General features: G+C 33.0%; 1 protein-coding gene and 1 pseudogene across 1 annotated transcript in view; one reads left to right on the forward strand and one right to left on the reverse strand.

The window, feature by feature from the left end:
- Nucleotides 1-18,434, forward strand: part of LOC114329068 (uncharacterized) — a 206,667-nt gene that overhangs the window by 11,832 nt on the left and 176,401 nt on the right. The gene's annotated exons all lie outside the window — the stretch shown is intronic.
- Nucleotides 4,513-5,679, reverse strand: LOC126889209 (uncharacterized; annotated as a pseudogene).

Raw genomic sequence — 18,434 nt, forward strand, 5'->3', positions numbered from 1 at the left:
TGCTCCAACATTTCCTATAATACAATAGTGATATGCGCCTAGATTTTCTTGACCCAAATTTAGCGTTAAATATATTTTTATTCTTTTTAAAGCCGAAAAAGACCGCTCGCCTGACACAGTAGAAGTTGGCGTTGGTATCGTGAAATAAACTTGCAGTAAAGGTAAAATACTTGGAAATGTTGCCTACAATCCTTACATCCTGGATGACACCAAATTTTATAAATTTATTCAACTTTTGGCATGCTATCATCATCACGTAGCGCTACAACCCTGGGTGGGTCCTGGCTGACTGTACAACTTTCTTCCAATTTCTTCGGTCTTCCATCAACCTAGGGTCAAATGGGATATTCATTTTTCGGAGATCTGCTTGGATGTTATCTCTCCATCGCATTCTGGGACGTCCGAGTGGTCTTTTGTCAGTAGGAATCTCCTCCCATACCAGTCTTGCAAGTCTCTCGTTATGAAGTCTGTGCACGTGGCCTGCCCATCTTAGTCCAAAAGTATTTTTCGTTCAAAACGTCTGAGCTTTTCTTCGTTTGATTTGGTCATGGTCCACGTTTCGCAACCATATGTTAGTACAGGTCTGACGATAGATTTATAGATTTTGATCTTGGAACTTCTTGTAAGATTTTTTGATTTTATAAGCTTATCCAGTGCGAATAGACAGCGATTTGCTGATTGGATTCTGTCTTTTATTTCTTTAGTAACATCGTTGTCAGCTGTAATTATGGCCCCCAGATACTTAAAACGTTGTGCTCTTTCGAAGTTAAAGGTGTTGACCGTCACATTTTGTCCTATCCTGTCTCTTCGTGTCGATCTATTTATACACATATATTTCGTCGTCTCTTCAATAATCCTCAGCTTTACTTTGCTTGTTGCTCCTTCCACCTTGTTGAAAATGTCTTTTGTGGACAATATGGAGTCTCCAACGAGATCAATGTCATCTGCGTGAGTCCACTATATTATAGGCATGTTATAGAATGAGTAATTTCACTATGCAAATTCTCTTTGGTTTTATCAATACCTTTTTTATATTTCACACATAAAGTATTAATTGACGTCTTGACTGCTTCTTTATTTAGCGTAGAAAAACATCTAACAGCTGATGTAACATCTTTGTAGCATTTAATTCTCTTTAAAAGAACTTGAGTAATTATTGTAGCATATAACATTAAATACTTCAATTCCGAATCTTTCTTTCCTCTTGAATTGTTTCACTTTCACCTGCTTCATCGAAAAATGTTTTGTTCTTCTTTGTTCTTTGAAGGTCAGTTGTATAGAATATGTTTGAGATATCCTCGTCTTCGTAAAAAATATTTTTGGCTTCTAGTTCAACTTCCCTTAAAATATTATTTCTTACGTCTTCAACAAATCTCAAAATAGATGTCATTAATTCTACTTCAATTGACACGCTTAAGTCCACAGTTTCTTCACGTTCACGTTTTGCTTGTTGCATTACCTCGTTGCAAATTTTTTGTCCAAATCAGTGTGAATAGAACTGTCTCAAAGGTATCCATTTTATTCTGCAGTGTCTTGGCTTCATTTTTAATTGCTAATTTTTCGTCTCTGTTATTGCTTAACTGGAAAAAATAGATTTGATGAATGATAGATCCCTAGTTTTTAACTAAAGCATTTACAGAGTCAAAAGTGTCAAAAGAGTACAAGTTTTGATTTCATTACTTCCAAGAATTCATTGCAAATTTAGTGATACAGATAGCTAATTTAACTTTTTCATTTATTCGCATTCCGTTGTAAATGCTCAGCTAAAAAGTAGTGAAATTTAGCCTAGTATACAAGACAACTTAAGTAATTTCCTTTATGACGACTTGTTAAATCCTCATTGTATCCTTGAGAAGCAAGTAATTTGGTAGTGAAAACAACTCTTCTTATGAAGCTTATCCAATAGTCAGCTTCGCGTTCTACTTACTCTTTCAAGCCAGCGTCTATAACTATAACTCCAATTAATGATGATCTTGTTCTTAATGTAACCATAGAGTTTGGATAAAATTTACTTTCTTAATGTAACCATAGAGTTCAGATGAAATTTACTTTCTTCGTGAGATTTGAGCAAACTATTCAAATGTTTCCAGTGAATCCGTCCAAAATCAGTTAACTATTTTTTCAATTGAAAAAAATTTGCACGGGAAACAATAAACACTTGCGTCGTATATTAGCCAAGCTCTCTATTTTCTTTCCTTTCATTGGGTTTTCCTCTATAAAAGTTGCTTTTATTTAATCTTCTATAATAAGGTTTGTCTCCATCTTGGTACATTGTTTTACAATTTTCTCACCCCTTGGTTTAAAATCACTCTTTGGTTTAAAAGTTCACAGTTTTTAGAAAGTCATCAGTCTTAAAATCAGACCATTTCGAAATCGCAGGTATTTCGTCGTCTTTTTTTTCCATTTTGGAAAATATGTAGATTATTTAGCGGACTAAACTTTTTTTATTAAGAAAAGGAACGGGTCTCTACGGGCCCCTCCGGGGCCCGGGCCCCTGGGCGCCCGCCCCAAGCGCCCAGTGCATAAACCGGCACTGTTACAGGACGACCGTTAGTCGGAGGGTTCACTAGCTCTTAGACTAAGCCGTTTTCTTGGTACATCGATGTTTTCCGGGTTTCCACACTTACGAGTGAAGTTTTAGGGGGAAGCCGGTAGGAGTGGCAAATTTTTTTTGCGTCTATTTTGTGGTCCTAAAATTGACATTCTCATCAAAGTTCAACTTGCGCAGAGGATGATTTTTAGAGGTTTGGCGGTATTTTTGTCTCGAGGACTGGACTAAATATGTGCTTATAGATAGTAATTAGCTCCTTGATTACTTGTATATCTTAAACAAACACTAAAAGTACAACTTAGAGGATACTACTTTCTTAATTTAAAACTAATTGCCAAGCCATTACATAGGAAAAGTTTTAGAATATTACGAGTTTTTCGACAGACACAATAACAATATTGGAGAAAGAGCCAAGGCATAAATCAGATGACGTACAAAACGCTAAACTCGACTAGGAAATTACGACAGTAAAAAATAAGCAACTGCGAGTAAAAATATGGTTCCCCCAGTTGCGTTTTGCAACTTGCCAAAATGATTAAACGCTTCTGAAATTTACTCTTTTCGCTTGCGTCAGACTTGTTCCACAAACTTGTGAAACTTCATAGTATTCATTTATTGATATTAGGCGCTAAAAAAACCTTTTTATAACATAAATGTGTATGTATATTATTATAAGATTAGTGAGTATATGTGAATCATTGGAAATTATTTTTTTATACTTGCAGTAAAATTAAATAAATGATTTCATTTTAGTGTAACAGATTATTTTAAAAAACTGACATGAGTAATTGAGTATAGGTAAAGGTACATAATTTTTACATAATATTTAGTTTATTTTGATTAGACGATGTTGTTTCTTTTTGGTTGTTGTGAGATATTGAAAAAATCAAAATATGATGTACAGCACTTGTTTTGCCATGTCCACCCATAAACCTCTTGTTCTTAGTTCTTCAATATTGAATGCTATACTAAATTTAAAATCAAGATCCAGTAGAAATAAACAAACCAAGATACCGAAACACACATCAAAACCTTGGTTGACCTCCTTCAGCATGGTACTGCCGAACCATTAAAAAACACGGGACTTAGTCGTAATGTTAGAGGAAGGAAAAAATAAAGGATAAAAACCTTGAGTTCTTTGGTCACGTCTCTAGAGGCACAAGATACGACTTTCTACAGCTTGGAAAGATACTTGGACGAAGAAGCTTGGGACGTAGACAAATGTCTTGGTTGCAAAACTTTCTTGCATAGTTTGATCAACAACAACAACATATCGCACCCCTGCGAGAAAAGTGACACAAACCAAAAATACTGAAGTTGAGATAAATCAACTTAAAGATTGCTGTAAAACTTATCCTCATATTTTAAAAGGTTTTTGTTAAAAACAGTTATATTGGCTGCTTATGTTATATTGTATAGCATTATTGTATGCACATGATGCACATGTAGGTCTACTTTTGTGGAATTTACGTCATTATCAGGTAGATATAGGTAGGGTCTTTGAGTTATGTCACTTTTCTTGCTTTATTTGTTTATTTTTTTGTTATGATCCTGTACTGTTAGTTACTTTATAACACCAAACTATTGTATATTTGAACTGACTGTAACATAATACGACTATCAGACCTTATATACCTGGAAAAACTACAGCTTAAGGAAGATTAAAAAATAAAACACGTCGAAAATTATTGATTTATTAGAAAAATACAAAACGCAAAATTAACAAAATTTAATAAAGAATAACTAATAAGATACAACTAAAGTCATCAATACAATTACAACTAAACATAGAACTAAAGTAATTAATGCAATTAAAGTAATTAACGCAACGTCGAAAATTGATTTATTAGAAAAATACAAAACGCAAAAATGAATACAATTTAATAAAGAACAACTAATAAGATACAACAAACTAAAGTAATTAATGCAATTTAAGAAAAAATAGATTCATAGATGGGCTTATACAATGTAGGAATGCTTTTCGCTGAGATAAGTGATTCAATATGAGCTTTCTTTAGAGCAGAAATTTGCATTTTTTTCTTATACGCTGCAACGCACTCCGGTGTAGAGATCTGCATGCTTCTTCTGTTATGATTGACGTTGATCTGCGCAAATTATTTTTGCTCGTATGTAGTTTTTACAAAAATAATGCCTGGGTTATTCTTCTGCACTTTAAGTATTTTTATGTCACTTGTTCGGATCAGTTCATTGTCCGATAATTTATTATAGTTTGAACCTATTTGCTGAGACAGTATCTTCAAATCCATAAAGTCCTGGTAACCTAATTCTGTTACTTTATACGGATTTCCCTTTTTTCTTGCAGACTGAATTAATCTGACGTAATCAGTGGGAATATAGATGGGACCTGATTTAAGTGCTCGCTTAATCTGCTTTTCTATGACAGAATGAACATTATCTCCTTCATTTTGCGTGTGACCTGCAATTAGAAATTTATGTGTAATATATTTAATATTATATTTTTGTACAGCGTATAGGTACATTCCCATTATAAACTTGTTCTTTTGCTGACCACAGCAATTGTCTGAATAAAGTATGATTTCAAGATTATTGTTGTTGGTGGCGTTGGCTTTTTCTTCTAGGTATTTCAGAATGCAAGAACCTATCTCTATTGCTCCTCGAGCGCACCTTCACCTTCATGCCAAAAAAAACACTGTACATTATCTGACTGTAGTTCAGTGACAGTTAAATTGTAGCTATTAATTTTGCTTTTATAATAAAATGTTGATGAATTCCCTCTTGGTGCAGGCAGAACTGCTTGAAGGTCGTAGGTAGCAACTATAATGTTTCCTTCGCTTAGTACTGCTCTTTTTTTATCTTCCTCTTTCTCTGCCCTGGATAGAACTTTTTCCCTTAAATGTGTATCATGTTTCTGATTTAATACCACTTTTTCGTCTTCTGTGGCATTGTTGTAAGAGTTGCAAAGATCACACATATCTTTTTTCGGGGTGAAAAATGATATATTAAAGTTGTTGTTGAAAATTCGTGAATACATTGTGATATTTGCATAAGGAACGTTTTTTTGAATACATTCATTTTTATAGTCGCGGTGTAAGTCAGCCAGACTTTTCCCACCTTCTATATATTCTCGGGTACTTTGTGCACGGAGGTAATGGCTTTCGATTCTTGGTATACTATTAATATGATCAATAACACCATCTTTTATTGCGGAATCAACTTGAGGGTGGTGTCCGTGCTTTCCCCTAAGATCTTCTTGAAGAAATCCTTCGTTTAATTTAGCTATCACAGTTCTAATATGTCGATCAGATATGTCCAATGTGGCCTTGAAAAATAATTTGCAGACACGTACCTTAACGTTGCTAATCAAGAAATGAAACGCATGGTTGCACTGGCGTCTGCTTCCTTCTTTCCTATACTGATATTGAGGTTTAATAGGAGTTATACTTCTAGAGATAAATTCTCGCTGAGATTGCAGATTTCCAAGTGACCAGTATTTGTTAAATATTTCTAGCCTTTTAGGTTCGTCTATTTTGTTTGAGCATTGTAGTTTGCATTGTTCTCTAAAGGCTGGCCGTAAATTTTTTGCAGGAAACTTTGTTTTACGGACTGATGATGATTCATATGATTTTCCAGCATTTCGTAGCAATTTTGATTTCGATTTTTTCCATTCAACCGGATTTGCTTTTCTTTTTTTACATTTTCTCCTGTCATCTGCTTGAGTATTATCTATTTATGTTTCTTCCTCCTGCGATGTTGTTGGCGATGCACTTGATACGTCAGAACCAGAATGTGACATACGAAAATCTGGATCCAAGTCTGAATCATCCACATTTTCATCTGACGATTCGTTTTGTTGTTTTGTTGATGTAACCCGTTTCAATCTGAACCTCAATGTATGGTTGTTTTCAGTACATTCCCATCTAGAATGCGTACCTTGATCTTCTGGTACTGTGGCTACTAATTCTACCTCTGCAGTTTGTTCGATGTGTATTTTATGACATTCAGGTACTGGGTTGCTCGGTTCTATTTCTTTTGAATAATTTTCTTGTTCTTCTGGTATTATGTTTCCCAATTTTATTTCTGTTGTTGAGTTTTTTTGTTCGATGTCTACTTGGTTACATTGTGGTACTATAGCGCTGGATTTTATTTCGTTTGCAACATTTTCATGTTCTTCTGGCACTATGTCTTCCAATTCTACTTCTTTAGTTGAATTTTTTTGTTCGACGTCTGCTTCATAACATTCTAGCACTGTGGTGATAGACTTTAGGTCATTTGAACCAATTTTTTGTTCCATAGATTGCCCCATTTTAATGGCTCCAGCAGTCAGTGCCAGTAATTTACTACCCCTACTTCCTTGCTGGGAGTACGAAATTATTTTTATCTCTAGAAAATAAATATGTGTACCAACTTTTGTTTTTCGATATATAAGCGTTCTGGAGATATTTAAGAAAAACTAATTACCAGACGCCATCTTCAAATAGCTCTAGCCCCTTTAGGAAGCATTTTCGGAGTAGATGAATTGGGTTGAATTACCTTAAGATTATCTGAGGAATCTCCTGTCTGCGTTTGTCGGTAGAGTTTCTGGACACCCTGTATAATCCTAAATCCGACACATGAAACACTTGTGCTAGACAATGTTAAATACTTTAGTGCAGTCAAAATAGTACACATATTGTTCTAATTAAAATAAATGGAATTTGCAACACTACTGTCATGTCACTACTATAGGCTAATGTATTAACATTAACTTTAAAAACCCAACAAGTATTTTTTTATTTATACTTTTATGTGTATGCCAGCATGTTACATATAAATATGTTTTTTGGTAGAGTTTTTTTGGTAGATCTCAAATAATCATGTAGAAGCAAGAGACACCTTTTCCCTTTAGGTAAATACGCTGCTTAATGAAGTACTTAAAAATTACTGAGGTAGAAACATAATGAAAAGGGAGTCTCGAATGACACCATTCACATGATCACAAGTATGCACCGGCGAAAGAAAACAATGAGTTAAAATCTATAACGACAACGTCCAGTGTCCCGTTGGGAATACAAGTCTATTGTGAGACGAAAACTGTTTAAAACATAGCGACGATAAAGTTCAAAAAGGAGAAGAGTGTGCACTAGTTAGTCCTGAGCGTCACATGGGGTTTTAGATGTTCCAATACATCGTTTTAATATTTCCTTTAATATGAAAAGTTTTCCTATTTGTTGTATGTGTATACTGTGAAAGGATTCTTTGAAGTATTAAAATATGTCCACATTTTAGAAACATCAAGTCTATTCATTGAGATTAGTTTACTGTTTAAATTTAGCCTTGCGTCAGGCTGTTAACATCTGGAGTTCGTGATTCAGTTGAACAGTGATTCCAATTCTCGTTTTCGTATAAAAATCTTCGTCATTCATCTTTGGAAATATGTTTACCTATTTCTATAATCATTAAAAAACATGTTCCCTTTCTTTCGAGAATTTTCTCCGTTGTTCTTTTTGCTTCATTCTTACTAATAAAGGGTGATTCATTTAGAGGTGCTTTTTTCAAAAAGAAAAAACAATGAAAAATGTGAATTTTATTTGAAAATATTTATTATCATACAAAAAACCATTCTTTACAATTACTTCTTAAAGATAATTGCTTTTAAATGTTGGCCGTTAGTGCGGTTAAGATGGTCCATTCTGAAGTTCCAATTCTCGATGACGCGTTCGAGCTATTCAATTGGTATTTGACCAATGACTCTAGCAATATTGGCCACCAATGCCTCAATCGTAGCCGGTTTATTCCTGTAGACTTTTGACTTTAGGTAGCCCCAAAGGAAAAGGTCTAGAGGTGTGATATCACGATCTAGGAGGCCAATTCACAGGTCCTAAGCGTGAAATAAATTATTTATCAAATCGTTCTCGCAATAAAGCCATGCTTTCACAGGCTGTACTGCAAGTGGCGCCATCTTGTTGGAAGCAGATGTCGTCGGGACCACGAGTTTAATTTCAGGCACGAAATAGTCTGTTATCATGGCACGATAATGATCTCCAGTCACAGTAAGTAACATTCTCACCGGGCTCTGTTTTAAAGAAATATGGACCGACGATTCCACCTGCCCATACCCCACACCGAACAGTTGTTTTTTCTGGATGTAATGGAAACTCTTGAACCTCTTCGGGTTTCTGATCACACCAAATGTGGGCATTTTGCTTATTCACGTACCTATTAAGCTAAAAATGGGCCTCATCTGAAAACAATTTCTTTTTTCAAAAAGACTTCTGCAACCTTATCAAGAGAATATCGACTGAAACGAGGACCACTCAGACGGTAGGTCGGCTTCAGATCTTGCACTAATTGAATTTTTGAAGTTATACTTCTTTACCGGCGATAGAGGGTAAATTTTTATATGGGAAAACCTAGCGACCGGGCGCATGCGCATTATAACTTTGTTCTGATTGGATGTTCAAATGACATGTCAAAAATTATTCAATATGGCGGCTGTGGCACAGCTGTAGTTAGATTATTTATGGTTGTTGCGTTTTAAAATTTGTGTGAAAAGAAACAACAAACAAAAGTTAGTTAATAGTTATACTGCCCTTTTAAATATTCTTCATATACCTATATTTTTGGACTTTTGGACTATTTTGGACAAGGAAAACTCATTCTAATTTGGTAAGTAGTTTTTCTTATAATCATATTGTAATTATACATTTGGATTAGGTTGAAATACATACATTTATTTTCTCAAGAATGCGGACTTTAGAGAGAAATCCCAAATTAGGTTCGATTTTTATTTTTAAATTATGATTTTTTGGCGTAGATTTATTTATCTAGTAGGTATGTAATGCTTTGATTTACATACTTAATTTGATTACCAACTCGCGGTGTGCAAGTACTTGGAAAGGGAAACGAGAAACGATCGTGCGCGAGTCGCGGAGAAATATTGCAACTATCTTAAATAATTCATATTGTCAATTGAAATTGTCAAATTGACGTATATTTCATACCTTCTGTCAATGAAGCAGAAAAATTATATATTGCTCCACAATATTGATATGATATGCAATTATTATATAAAGGTAAATTTAATTAATTGTATTTTGCTTGCAGTACTGCATTTTAATAACTAATTTTATTTACTACATACAATTGTTGATGTTTTCATAACATAACCTGAATCTTATTTTTTCTTCTTATTATTTTTTTGGACTATGGCCTTGACAATTATCCAGTAACCAGGACTAATATAATTGGCCAATATAATTAAAAGTGCGAATAATAGTACAGAGCGTAGAAATAGGGGTCGCTTTGCCGAACTTGCACGGTCCCATTTTGTTATATTTTTATATTTTCTTCCACAAAATTTAATTTTCAAAACACCTGTCAAACAGTAAAACGTTCAGTTACCGTATTTTTCCACATTATAAATAATGTGCGATTGGACGAGTGAGTCTACGCTTCGATTACGAGTTAAAGCGGCACGAGATTCAAGGGTTCAATTCCCGATGCAAGTTTTATTTTTTTATTTTTTTATACATGTTATGATTGTAAGTATATTTGTTATATAATTCTTTTTTCAGAAAATGCGTATTTAAAATTTTTGCCAACAATTATTATCGTTCAGAAATCATTTTTTCTTTGTGGTATTTTTCAATGTGTTTGAGTGTTTGTGTGCGTTTTATTCTTTTATATTTTTTAAATTTTTGGTATTGTCTTAAAAATCACATAATATGTAGTAGAAGTATAACTTCTTACGTGCGTACAAAGTACACACACATTCTTGTTTATTCTTTTACATCTAGATCCATACGTAAAAGTTGTTGAGAACGGCAGCGAATCGATTCTTTATTATTTTCGCGTAAACTATCCGCTACCGCCGCTATATTTTCTTTAGAACGTGCTGAGTGTGGTCCATTTGATCGCATGTTATCTAGTAATGAAAACTGAGTTACAGCCTTACGGATGGTATAGCGAATTGTGCGTTCGGTAGGCCGGTTATGTAAACACATTCCTCGTAGAACGCCCATTTTCGCAATACAGCTGAATAATTTCTAGGTGCTCTGCCGGGCTAAGTCTTTCCATGATGAAATGTCAAACATTTCTAAACAAAAGTGTAACTTTAGGTGCCACGATTCATGCACAATCATCCCATCAAATCTCCACCAAAAAAAGTACCTCTAAATGAATCACCCACAAGTGTACGTGTGTCTCATTACAGATCATACTTTTATTGTTATTGTTTTTTTGAATTTTAATTTTATTTTTTTATTTGCTACTTTTACAGTGTCTTTAATTTTCTCCCAACTAAGGAGATGGTGCAGCGGTAAGGGAGTCAAATTACTGAGTGTAAAAACTCAGGAATAGTAAGTTCGAATCCGGTAGTAGGTGGGAATTTTTATTAAATTCTTATTCGTGTGGATATAATAAGCCACTATTTTTAAGGGCCATACACCAACTATAAAGAATTAGTGATTAACACCTCAGTGGTTGATGCTGTTAACGAAAAAAAAAAAAAAAAAGAATAATATCTACCGGGTCCTACAGCTTCTGTCGCATACCGCATTGCGATCTCCACCTTTTTCGATCGGTTCATTCTTTCTCATTTATGATTCTTTCTCTCATTATATCCTTGATTCCTTCTATCCATTCTAATGCTGGTTTTTCTCTCCTTTTCTTTCTCGTTAAACTATGACCCACGGAACATAGTTTTAGACCTGTTTTGATTATTGTTTGTCTTTCATTCGCATTACATGCCCGTGTCATGAAAGTTATTTAGATGCTATTGTAACTACGGTATTATTAATCCTCCCTGTTTTTCTTCTTAATTCTTAATTTGGGATACAACCAAGTCTGGCTATCCGACACGATTTTCTTAGATAGTCCATTTCTACAACTTCCAATTCTTCTTCTGTTTCATCGTCATTTGCGAACATTCAGATTCCTACTTCAAAATTGGTTGTACAACCGACTTTATTATCATTTTTGTTGGTAAACTATTAATAATTTTAGGAGACCAAAGTAATGAGTTTAGTGTTTGTACCTCGTTTCGGTCCTTGTTGTATTTTCTGCTTAATGCCCCGTTTCGATGTTCCTTGAACATCGAGAATAATGTTAATTATCGTTTATTGTGAAATTAATTTACTGAAGAACAGTTTGATGCAATGAAGAGTGATACATTTGAAATGACGGACGACAATAAGTAACAAAAGACTCAGACAGTTGATTGTACATTTTTACAGCTATTTTAACAAATAATCCACTAGATTTTATCTTTTATCATCCGAGCATATTCACTGTGTAAATTTAATGAAGCATTCAGTAAACATTATTCACAAAATGTAGTCGTCGAACGTTAAAAAAATTCCGAGTAATTATAATTTATACAGTAGAGATGGCATGTTAATCAAAAAATAAACAATTAGCAGTGACTTAATAAAGAATGGGTATTACTGAATTAACCACTTTAGGTGGGATTTTACGGTGATAAGATAGCGATAATGATATCAACTATACCGCATTTCCTGGTATCGGCCTAGTTTCCTTGTATTGTATTGTCTTGCTATGGAATTATAAAAAGTGAGCCAAATGAAGTGCTACATATAACAAAAATATCCGTTTAATCTGTTTATGTATTTTAATAGTTTTCAATAACTAAATAACGGCATTTGTTCTATTTAACATAACTTCGTTGGTCTGCATCGCTATCCAGGGTATTTAGATATTTATTTATTTATCATAATAGATAATACACAAAACAGAAACATTGCACTCCACACCTGTACAAATTACATAAGAATTGTCAAGGCAAGGAGCGCTGTATAATTATCATAAAGTATTACAAAAATTTTTACAAAAATTAAAAACATGAGACTAAACAAATAAAGAAATAAGCATTGTCAAATTAAATTAATCAGAAACATTCAATATATAAATAAAAAAAGAAAAAAATAAAATAAAAATAAAAACACTGGAAGTACAACAAACATTGCCAATTGGTTTCTAGGGCTTAGTTTTAATATAATGGACTAATAATCTCTTAAAGATAGTTGCATTATGGCTATTTTTAATGTGATAAGGTATATTATTGAACTGTACACTTCCTTTATGAAACAAGCTTTTCATTGAACTGGACTTGTTGGTTGTTCTAACATAAAAATTTATTGAATTTGCAGCTCTAGTGCTATGCTCATGAACATTTGCTATCGGGACCAACTGACTGTTCAAATACTCAGGCAATAAATGGTTTACCATCTTAAATAAGAATGTCATAGATTGGACATACATAAAATGTTCAACTTTTAACCAATTTAAAGTTTTCAGCATATCTTGAATTCGAGTATATCGATTGCATCTCAATATTACTAGCATAGCCTTATTTTGGAGAATTTAAAGCCTGTCATAATTAGAACATCCTGTATAAATCAATGAACAACAATATAAAAAGTGAGGTAATATTAACGAATTATAAATTGTTAATTTAGTTTGAAATGTCAAAAATGGTGATACTCTTCGAAAAAAACCTATTTTTTCCCTATCTTTCTGCAAATGTAATCAACATGTTTACTAAAAGTTAGTTCCCTATCCAATATGAATCCCAAATACTTTATTTCCTGAACCATTTCAATTTTTTCATTATTTCATTTAATGTGAACATCCAAACTTAAGAATTTCCCGAAAAGAGTATTATTACCAATAAACATGTATTTGGATTTTAACTCATTGACTTTCAATTTGTTTAACTTAAATCTTTCAGTTAATAAATGCAATTCACGATTCATCGTGTCCACTACATCAACAAAATCTTCCCCATAAAAATATATTAATGTGTCATCAGCAAAAAGATGAATTTTACATTTGCTTAATACGTTTCCCAAATCATTAATGTATAATATGAAAAGTAGAGGTCCAAGTACACTGCCTTGCGGCACACCAATATCATTTAACTGTGGATTTGACATTTCACTATTTAATTTAGTCCTTTGGTACCTATTTGACAGATAATTTTCCAGCCAATTAAAAACTGTCCCGTTAAAACCATATTTCTTTAATTTCAAAAGGAGTATATGACGATCTATTGTTTCAAATGCTCTTTTGAGATCTATAAAAACTGCGCATATACCGACCCCTGTCGTATCTAAAATACTTTTCATATCTGAGACAACTAACTGTAATGCGGTCTCACATGAATGAGAATTTCTAAATCCAGACTGGTAATTATACAGGATATTATTTGAAGTAATAAATTTAATCAGCTGATTGTACACCACAATTTCTAAAACTTTTTCACAAAATGGGAGCATATTTATTGGACGTAATTGATCAAGTTTATTAGTATTAGGAACTTTTGGAACAGGAACTATAGTTGATATTTTAAATTGCTTGAGCACCAGGCCCTTCTCTAAACTCATATTAATTAAATTTAATAAAGGATAACCTAACACATGAAATAGATTTTTGATAATATCAAGACCTACTTCATCCGTACTATTTTTTTTATATTGTAATTTGATTATATCATATAGTTGGTTTAGTGATATGCTCTCAAAAGTTTCAAAATTTACATCAGATGAAACAACTGTCTGCAAATTTAAATTAATATCACTATTTTGGTCAAAACTTACAATAATATCTTTAATACTATCAACATAATATTGATTTAATATGTTTGCCAAATTTACACTATATGTTACACCTTCATGTTCAAGACTTTGAAATTGTGATATAGTTTTATTAGTTCCTACTAACTGTTTGAGATGTTTCCACATTTGTTTAGAATTACCCCTATTTCTATCAATATTTGACTCATAAAATCTAATTTTAACTTGTTTTAAAATTCTAACACAGTTATTTCTTTTAATTTTATAGTTATTCCAATCTACGCAATCGTTTGTAAACAAAAATCTTTTATAAGCAATATTTTTATTCTTAACTGCCAATTTACAAGTGTTGTCAAACCATTTATTACCAAAGTTCTTAACTTCCACAGTTTTAACTTTTATTCTTAACTGCCAATTTACAAGTGTTGTCAAACCATTTATTACCAAAGTTCTTAACTTCCACAGTTTTAACTGGTGACACTCTATTCAAAACATCTACGATATTATTGACGAAAGTATCAGTAACTTCATCGATGTTTACCGAAGAATATGCCCAATCTTTTTCAATCAACATGTTTACCATATTATCATATATTATTTTAGAACGAATTTGTTTTGTTTCAATGACTTCGCTTTTAGTTACTTTATTATTGAGCACATGAACAATACAGTGATAAGATATTATGTAATTTTTTTCTACATGAGCAGTTAACGTATAGTCACTACTTATGACAAGATCAATCATAGATTTTGAATCTTTAAAAATTCTTGTATATTCATTTACAAGTTGCTGCATTCCATTATTTTCTATATATTCTTTCAATTTACTTTTACCCTGACAATTTTTATCATAATGTATGTTGAAATCTCCAGCAATGACTATACTACAACTACTATGTGATTCATAATAATCATCCATCCACTTGAAAAATACATCAATGAATTCACTTATACTACCATTTGGCGATCTATAAATACCCCCTATTCCATAATATGATCCATTAATTACAACATCCAAAGACAAAACCCACAAACTCTTGTCAATAATAAATGTTTTGATATTATTGACTTTTATGTATTCTTTCGTATAAATTAGAACTCCTCCTGTATGACGACTACTAGAATCACAACGCGCCATTACATATTCAGGGATCTGTAGCTCAGAATCTGAAAAATCGCTAGTGATACAAGTTTCCGTTAAACATAAAATGTGTGGGTCATATACCTGAACATAAAGTTTGATTTCATCGCAATGTTTATAGTAACTTTCAGCATTAATACAAGAAAGAAGAAGATTATCTATACACTTTTTATTTGTGCGTGTAATATTTGAAGGCGTTCTTGATGGCTAGATATTATACCCTATTCTTTCTTTGGCTTTTAATAACTGTCTTTGATAACTACTACAATTTCTATCAAATACATTATGGTTATAATTTAAATATTTTAAATATTCAGAGCATTCGTCTATGTAACCATATCTCAAACGCCTCTAGGCGATTGATCGTATTTGATCGTATTATTTGATCATTGTTTGACGTAATTTTAGGTTTAAGCTGTATTACAGAAGCATGCTTCAATTATGCATTTGATCTCTTTACTTGGGTTTAGTTGGTCTGTAATCAATGTAGCATCCCAGATATTTAAAGTGAAAGGGGAACATTGTCGTGAGGTTGGGGTTGGGGACTAAGTATTATAAATGTTGTCTTAGAAGCATTCATTTTAAGATCCACTTCTCTTCCTGTCGTGTTTACTACATCCAATAATTCTTGAAAGCCCTGGAGGCTATCGCATAAGTTTTCATCATGCGAAGCCTGTTTGAACATTACATCCGAGTCGATATTAAGTAAAAGTGGGGATAGAATGCATTCGTGTCTGATGCCTCTTTAAATGTAAAATTCGTCGGTTAATCTCCCATGACCCTTATAACTGCTTTTTGCTTCCCATACAAGTTTTCTACGTAAAATCAAAATAAAGATGCAGTAGAAATAAACAAACCAAGACACGTTGAATGTTACTAGGAGCACTCCCAAATCATGATTTATAATGTATATGTTACAGTTCAAGTTGATTATCCAGTTGGAGTTGACTCCAACTAGTTGGAGTCAACTCTAACGGCTGGTTTCAGTAAAAGTTGATTATAAATATAAAATGAAGATTTATATTCAACATGTACTAGTAAAAGTAGACTCCAACTAGGAAAAGTATACTCTTCCCAATACCATTTAGTAAAAGTTGATTCTGATTCACACAAACAGCCGATTCTAGCAATTAAATGTTACTGAATATGTTCAAATTAGTCTAGGCTGTATCGTCGCCCCCGTTAAGTAAATTACTCAGATTCGAATTTTTTGCACAAACTTACTCAAAAAGAGGTCCTTATAACAAATCTACTGGGTGTCAGGCAGTACCTTGATCGATAAATTGTTTAAACAATTTTTTTTAGACAAATTCACAAAAATAATTTTTTCACTTCGAACAATTTTTTTTAGATCATTTGGGTTATTCTGAGCAAAAAAAGGTATTTTGTGATTTTTCTCTAAAATTGATTGTTGTCGAGTTATACGCGATTTACAATTTGAAAAATGCGAAAATAGCCACTTTCAAGGCTTAATAACTCGGTTAAAATCCATTATTAATTATTATGAAAGTCAGAAAGTGACCAAATCAAAGTTTATAGCCCCCTCTACAAGATCCAGCAGAAATTTTTGTCACTATTTTATTACTAAGCTTTATCTTTAATTATTAACAATGAGCGCTAAGTGCGTATTAGGCGGCCGTCAATGGTGAGTGCTAAAGAGATGCACCATTCCAGCCGCCCAATGGTGAATCTCACTCGCACTTACATTGACGGCCGCCTCAATACACGGTTAGTGCTCATTGTTGATAATTAAAAATAATATCTTATTAATGAAATAATGACAAAAATTTCTTCAGGATCTTATAGAGGTAGTTTTAATCTTTGATTTTTTTTTAGCTTTTGACTTTCATAATATATAATATCGTATGGCATTTTTGCTTTTCGGGCAGTTCCGGCGCCAATTACATCTTTAACCCTGTTTCAAGTAACTAGTGTCGATGTACACTAGCCCAGGGGGACCGACTGCTTAACGTGCTCTCCGAGGCACGGTGAGACGGCTCGTGTCATTATTGAAAATGAAAATGGTTTGTCTTTAGCAGGGCTCGAACCCACGTGCACTGGCGTATGAGGCCAGCGATTATGCCGTTACTCCACGGCCGCTCGCTCGACTTTCACAATAATTATCTTCAACCGAGTTAATAAACCTTGAAAATGGTTATTTTGGCGTTTTTCAAATTTTAAGTCGCTACTCGATAACAGTCAATTTTGGAGAAAAAAAGGCCCAACGGATCAAAAAAAAAATTGTACGAAGTGAAAAAATTATGTATTTTTGAGAATTTGTTTAAAATCATTGTTTATCGCCAAACTTCACTAAAATCATTCATTATTGTACTCATTTGCCCTCATTTTCGGCAGTAAAGTAACACTTTGTTGTATTGAAAGAAGAATGTTACTTTACCTGCCGCGATAATTAATCAAATTAACCGAGATTGAACGTAAGGGGTCAATGGCAGCAATCGATTATTTATTTGAGTGAAATTAAAATTTATTTACTTTAATTATTAAAAATATTGTACAAAATTTATCTTATTATTAATAAAATTTATGTCAAAAAGTAAAATTCTGTAGTGTTTCGCAATTATATTCATACAAAATAAATCAAAACTTTACAGATTTAGTAATAGGTAGGTATACAATATTGATATAACTATCGATTAAACATCAAAACCGGCTATCATGCAAAAGTCATCTGTCATTACTGTCATACGAGATTTTTATTTCGTCTAAAATTAAAAAAATTCCTCAAAGTTGTAAGTAAGTGTTAATGTTTTTTATGATTGACGATACAATTTTGTACGCACCACCTCAATACTCTTTATCGAACGCGTCTGTTTCTCTGCTCGTAATATCAGACTCGTTCGATAAAGAGTCACTTTACTGACTGACTTTACTGAAATTGGTTAAACAATTTTTCGGCCGCGGTACCGCGTGACACCCTGTGTATTTGTTATAAGGATTGTTATACGGATGTATTTCTTTGAGTAAGTTTGTGGAAAAAATCGAATCAGAATAATTTACCTAACGGGGGCGCCGCTACAGACTATACTAATAAGTAGTTGAAACAACGGTCAAAACAAAGAAACGCACACTCATCAAAAATGCACTTGAGATTCTCGTATAATCAACATTTACTGAATCGATCCAGGAAGAGTCAACTCCAACTAGTAAAAGTTGATTTAAATTTTTAAAA

Source organism: Diabrotica virgifera, chromosome 1, assembly GCF_917563875.1.
Source record: "Diabrotica virgifera virgifera chromosome 1, PGI_DIABVI_V3a".
NCBI lineage: Eukaryota > Metazoa > Arthropoda > Insecta > Coleoptera > Chrysomelidae > Diabrotica > Diabrotica virgifera.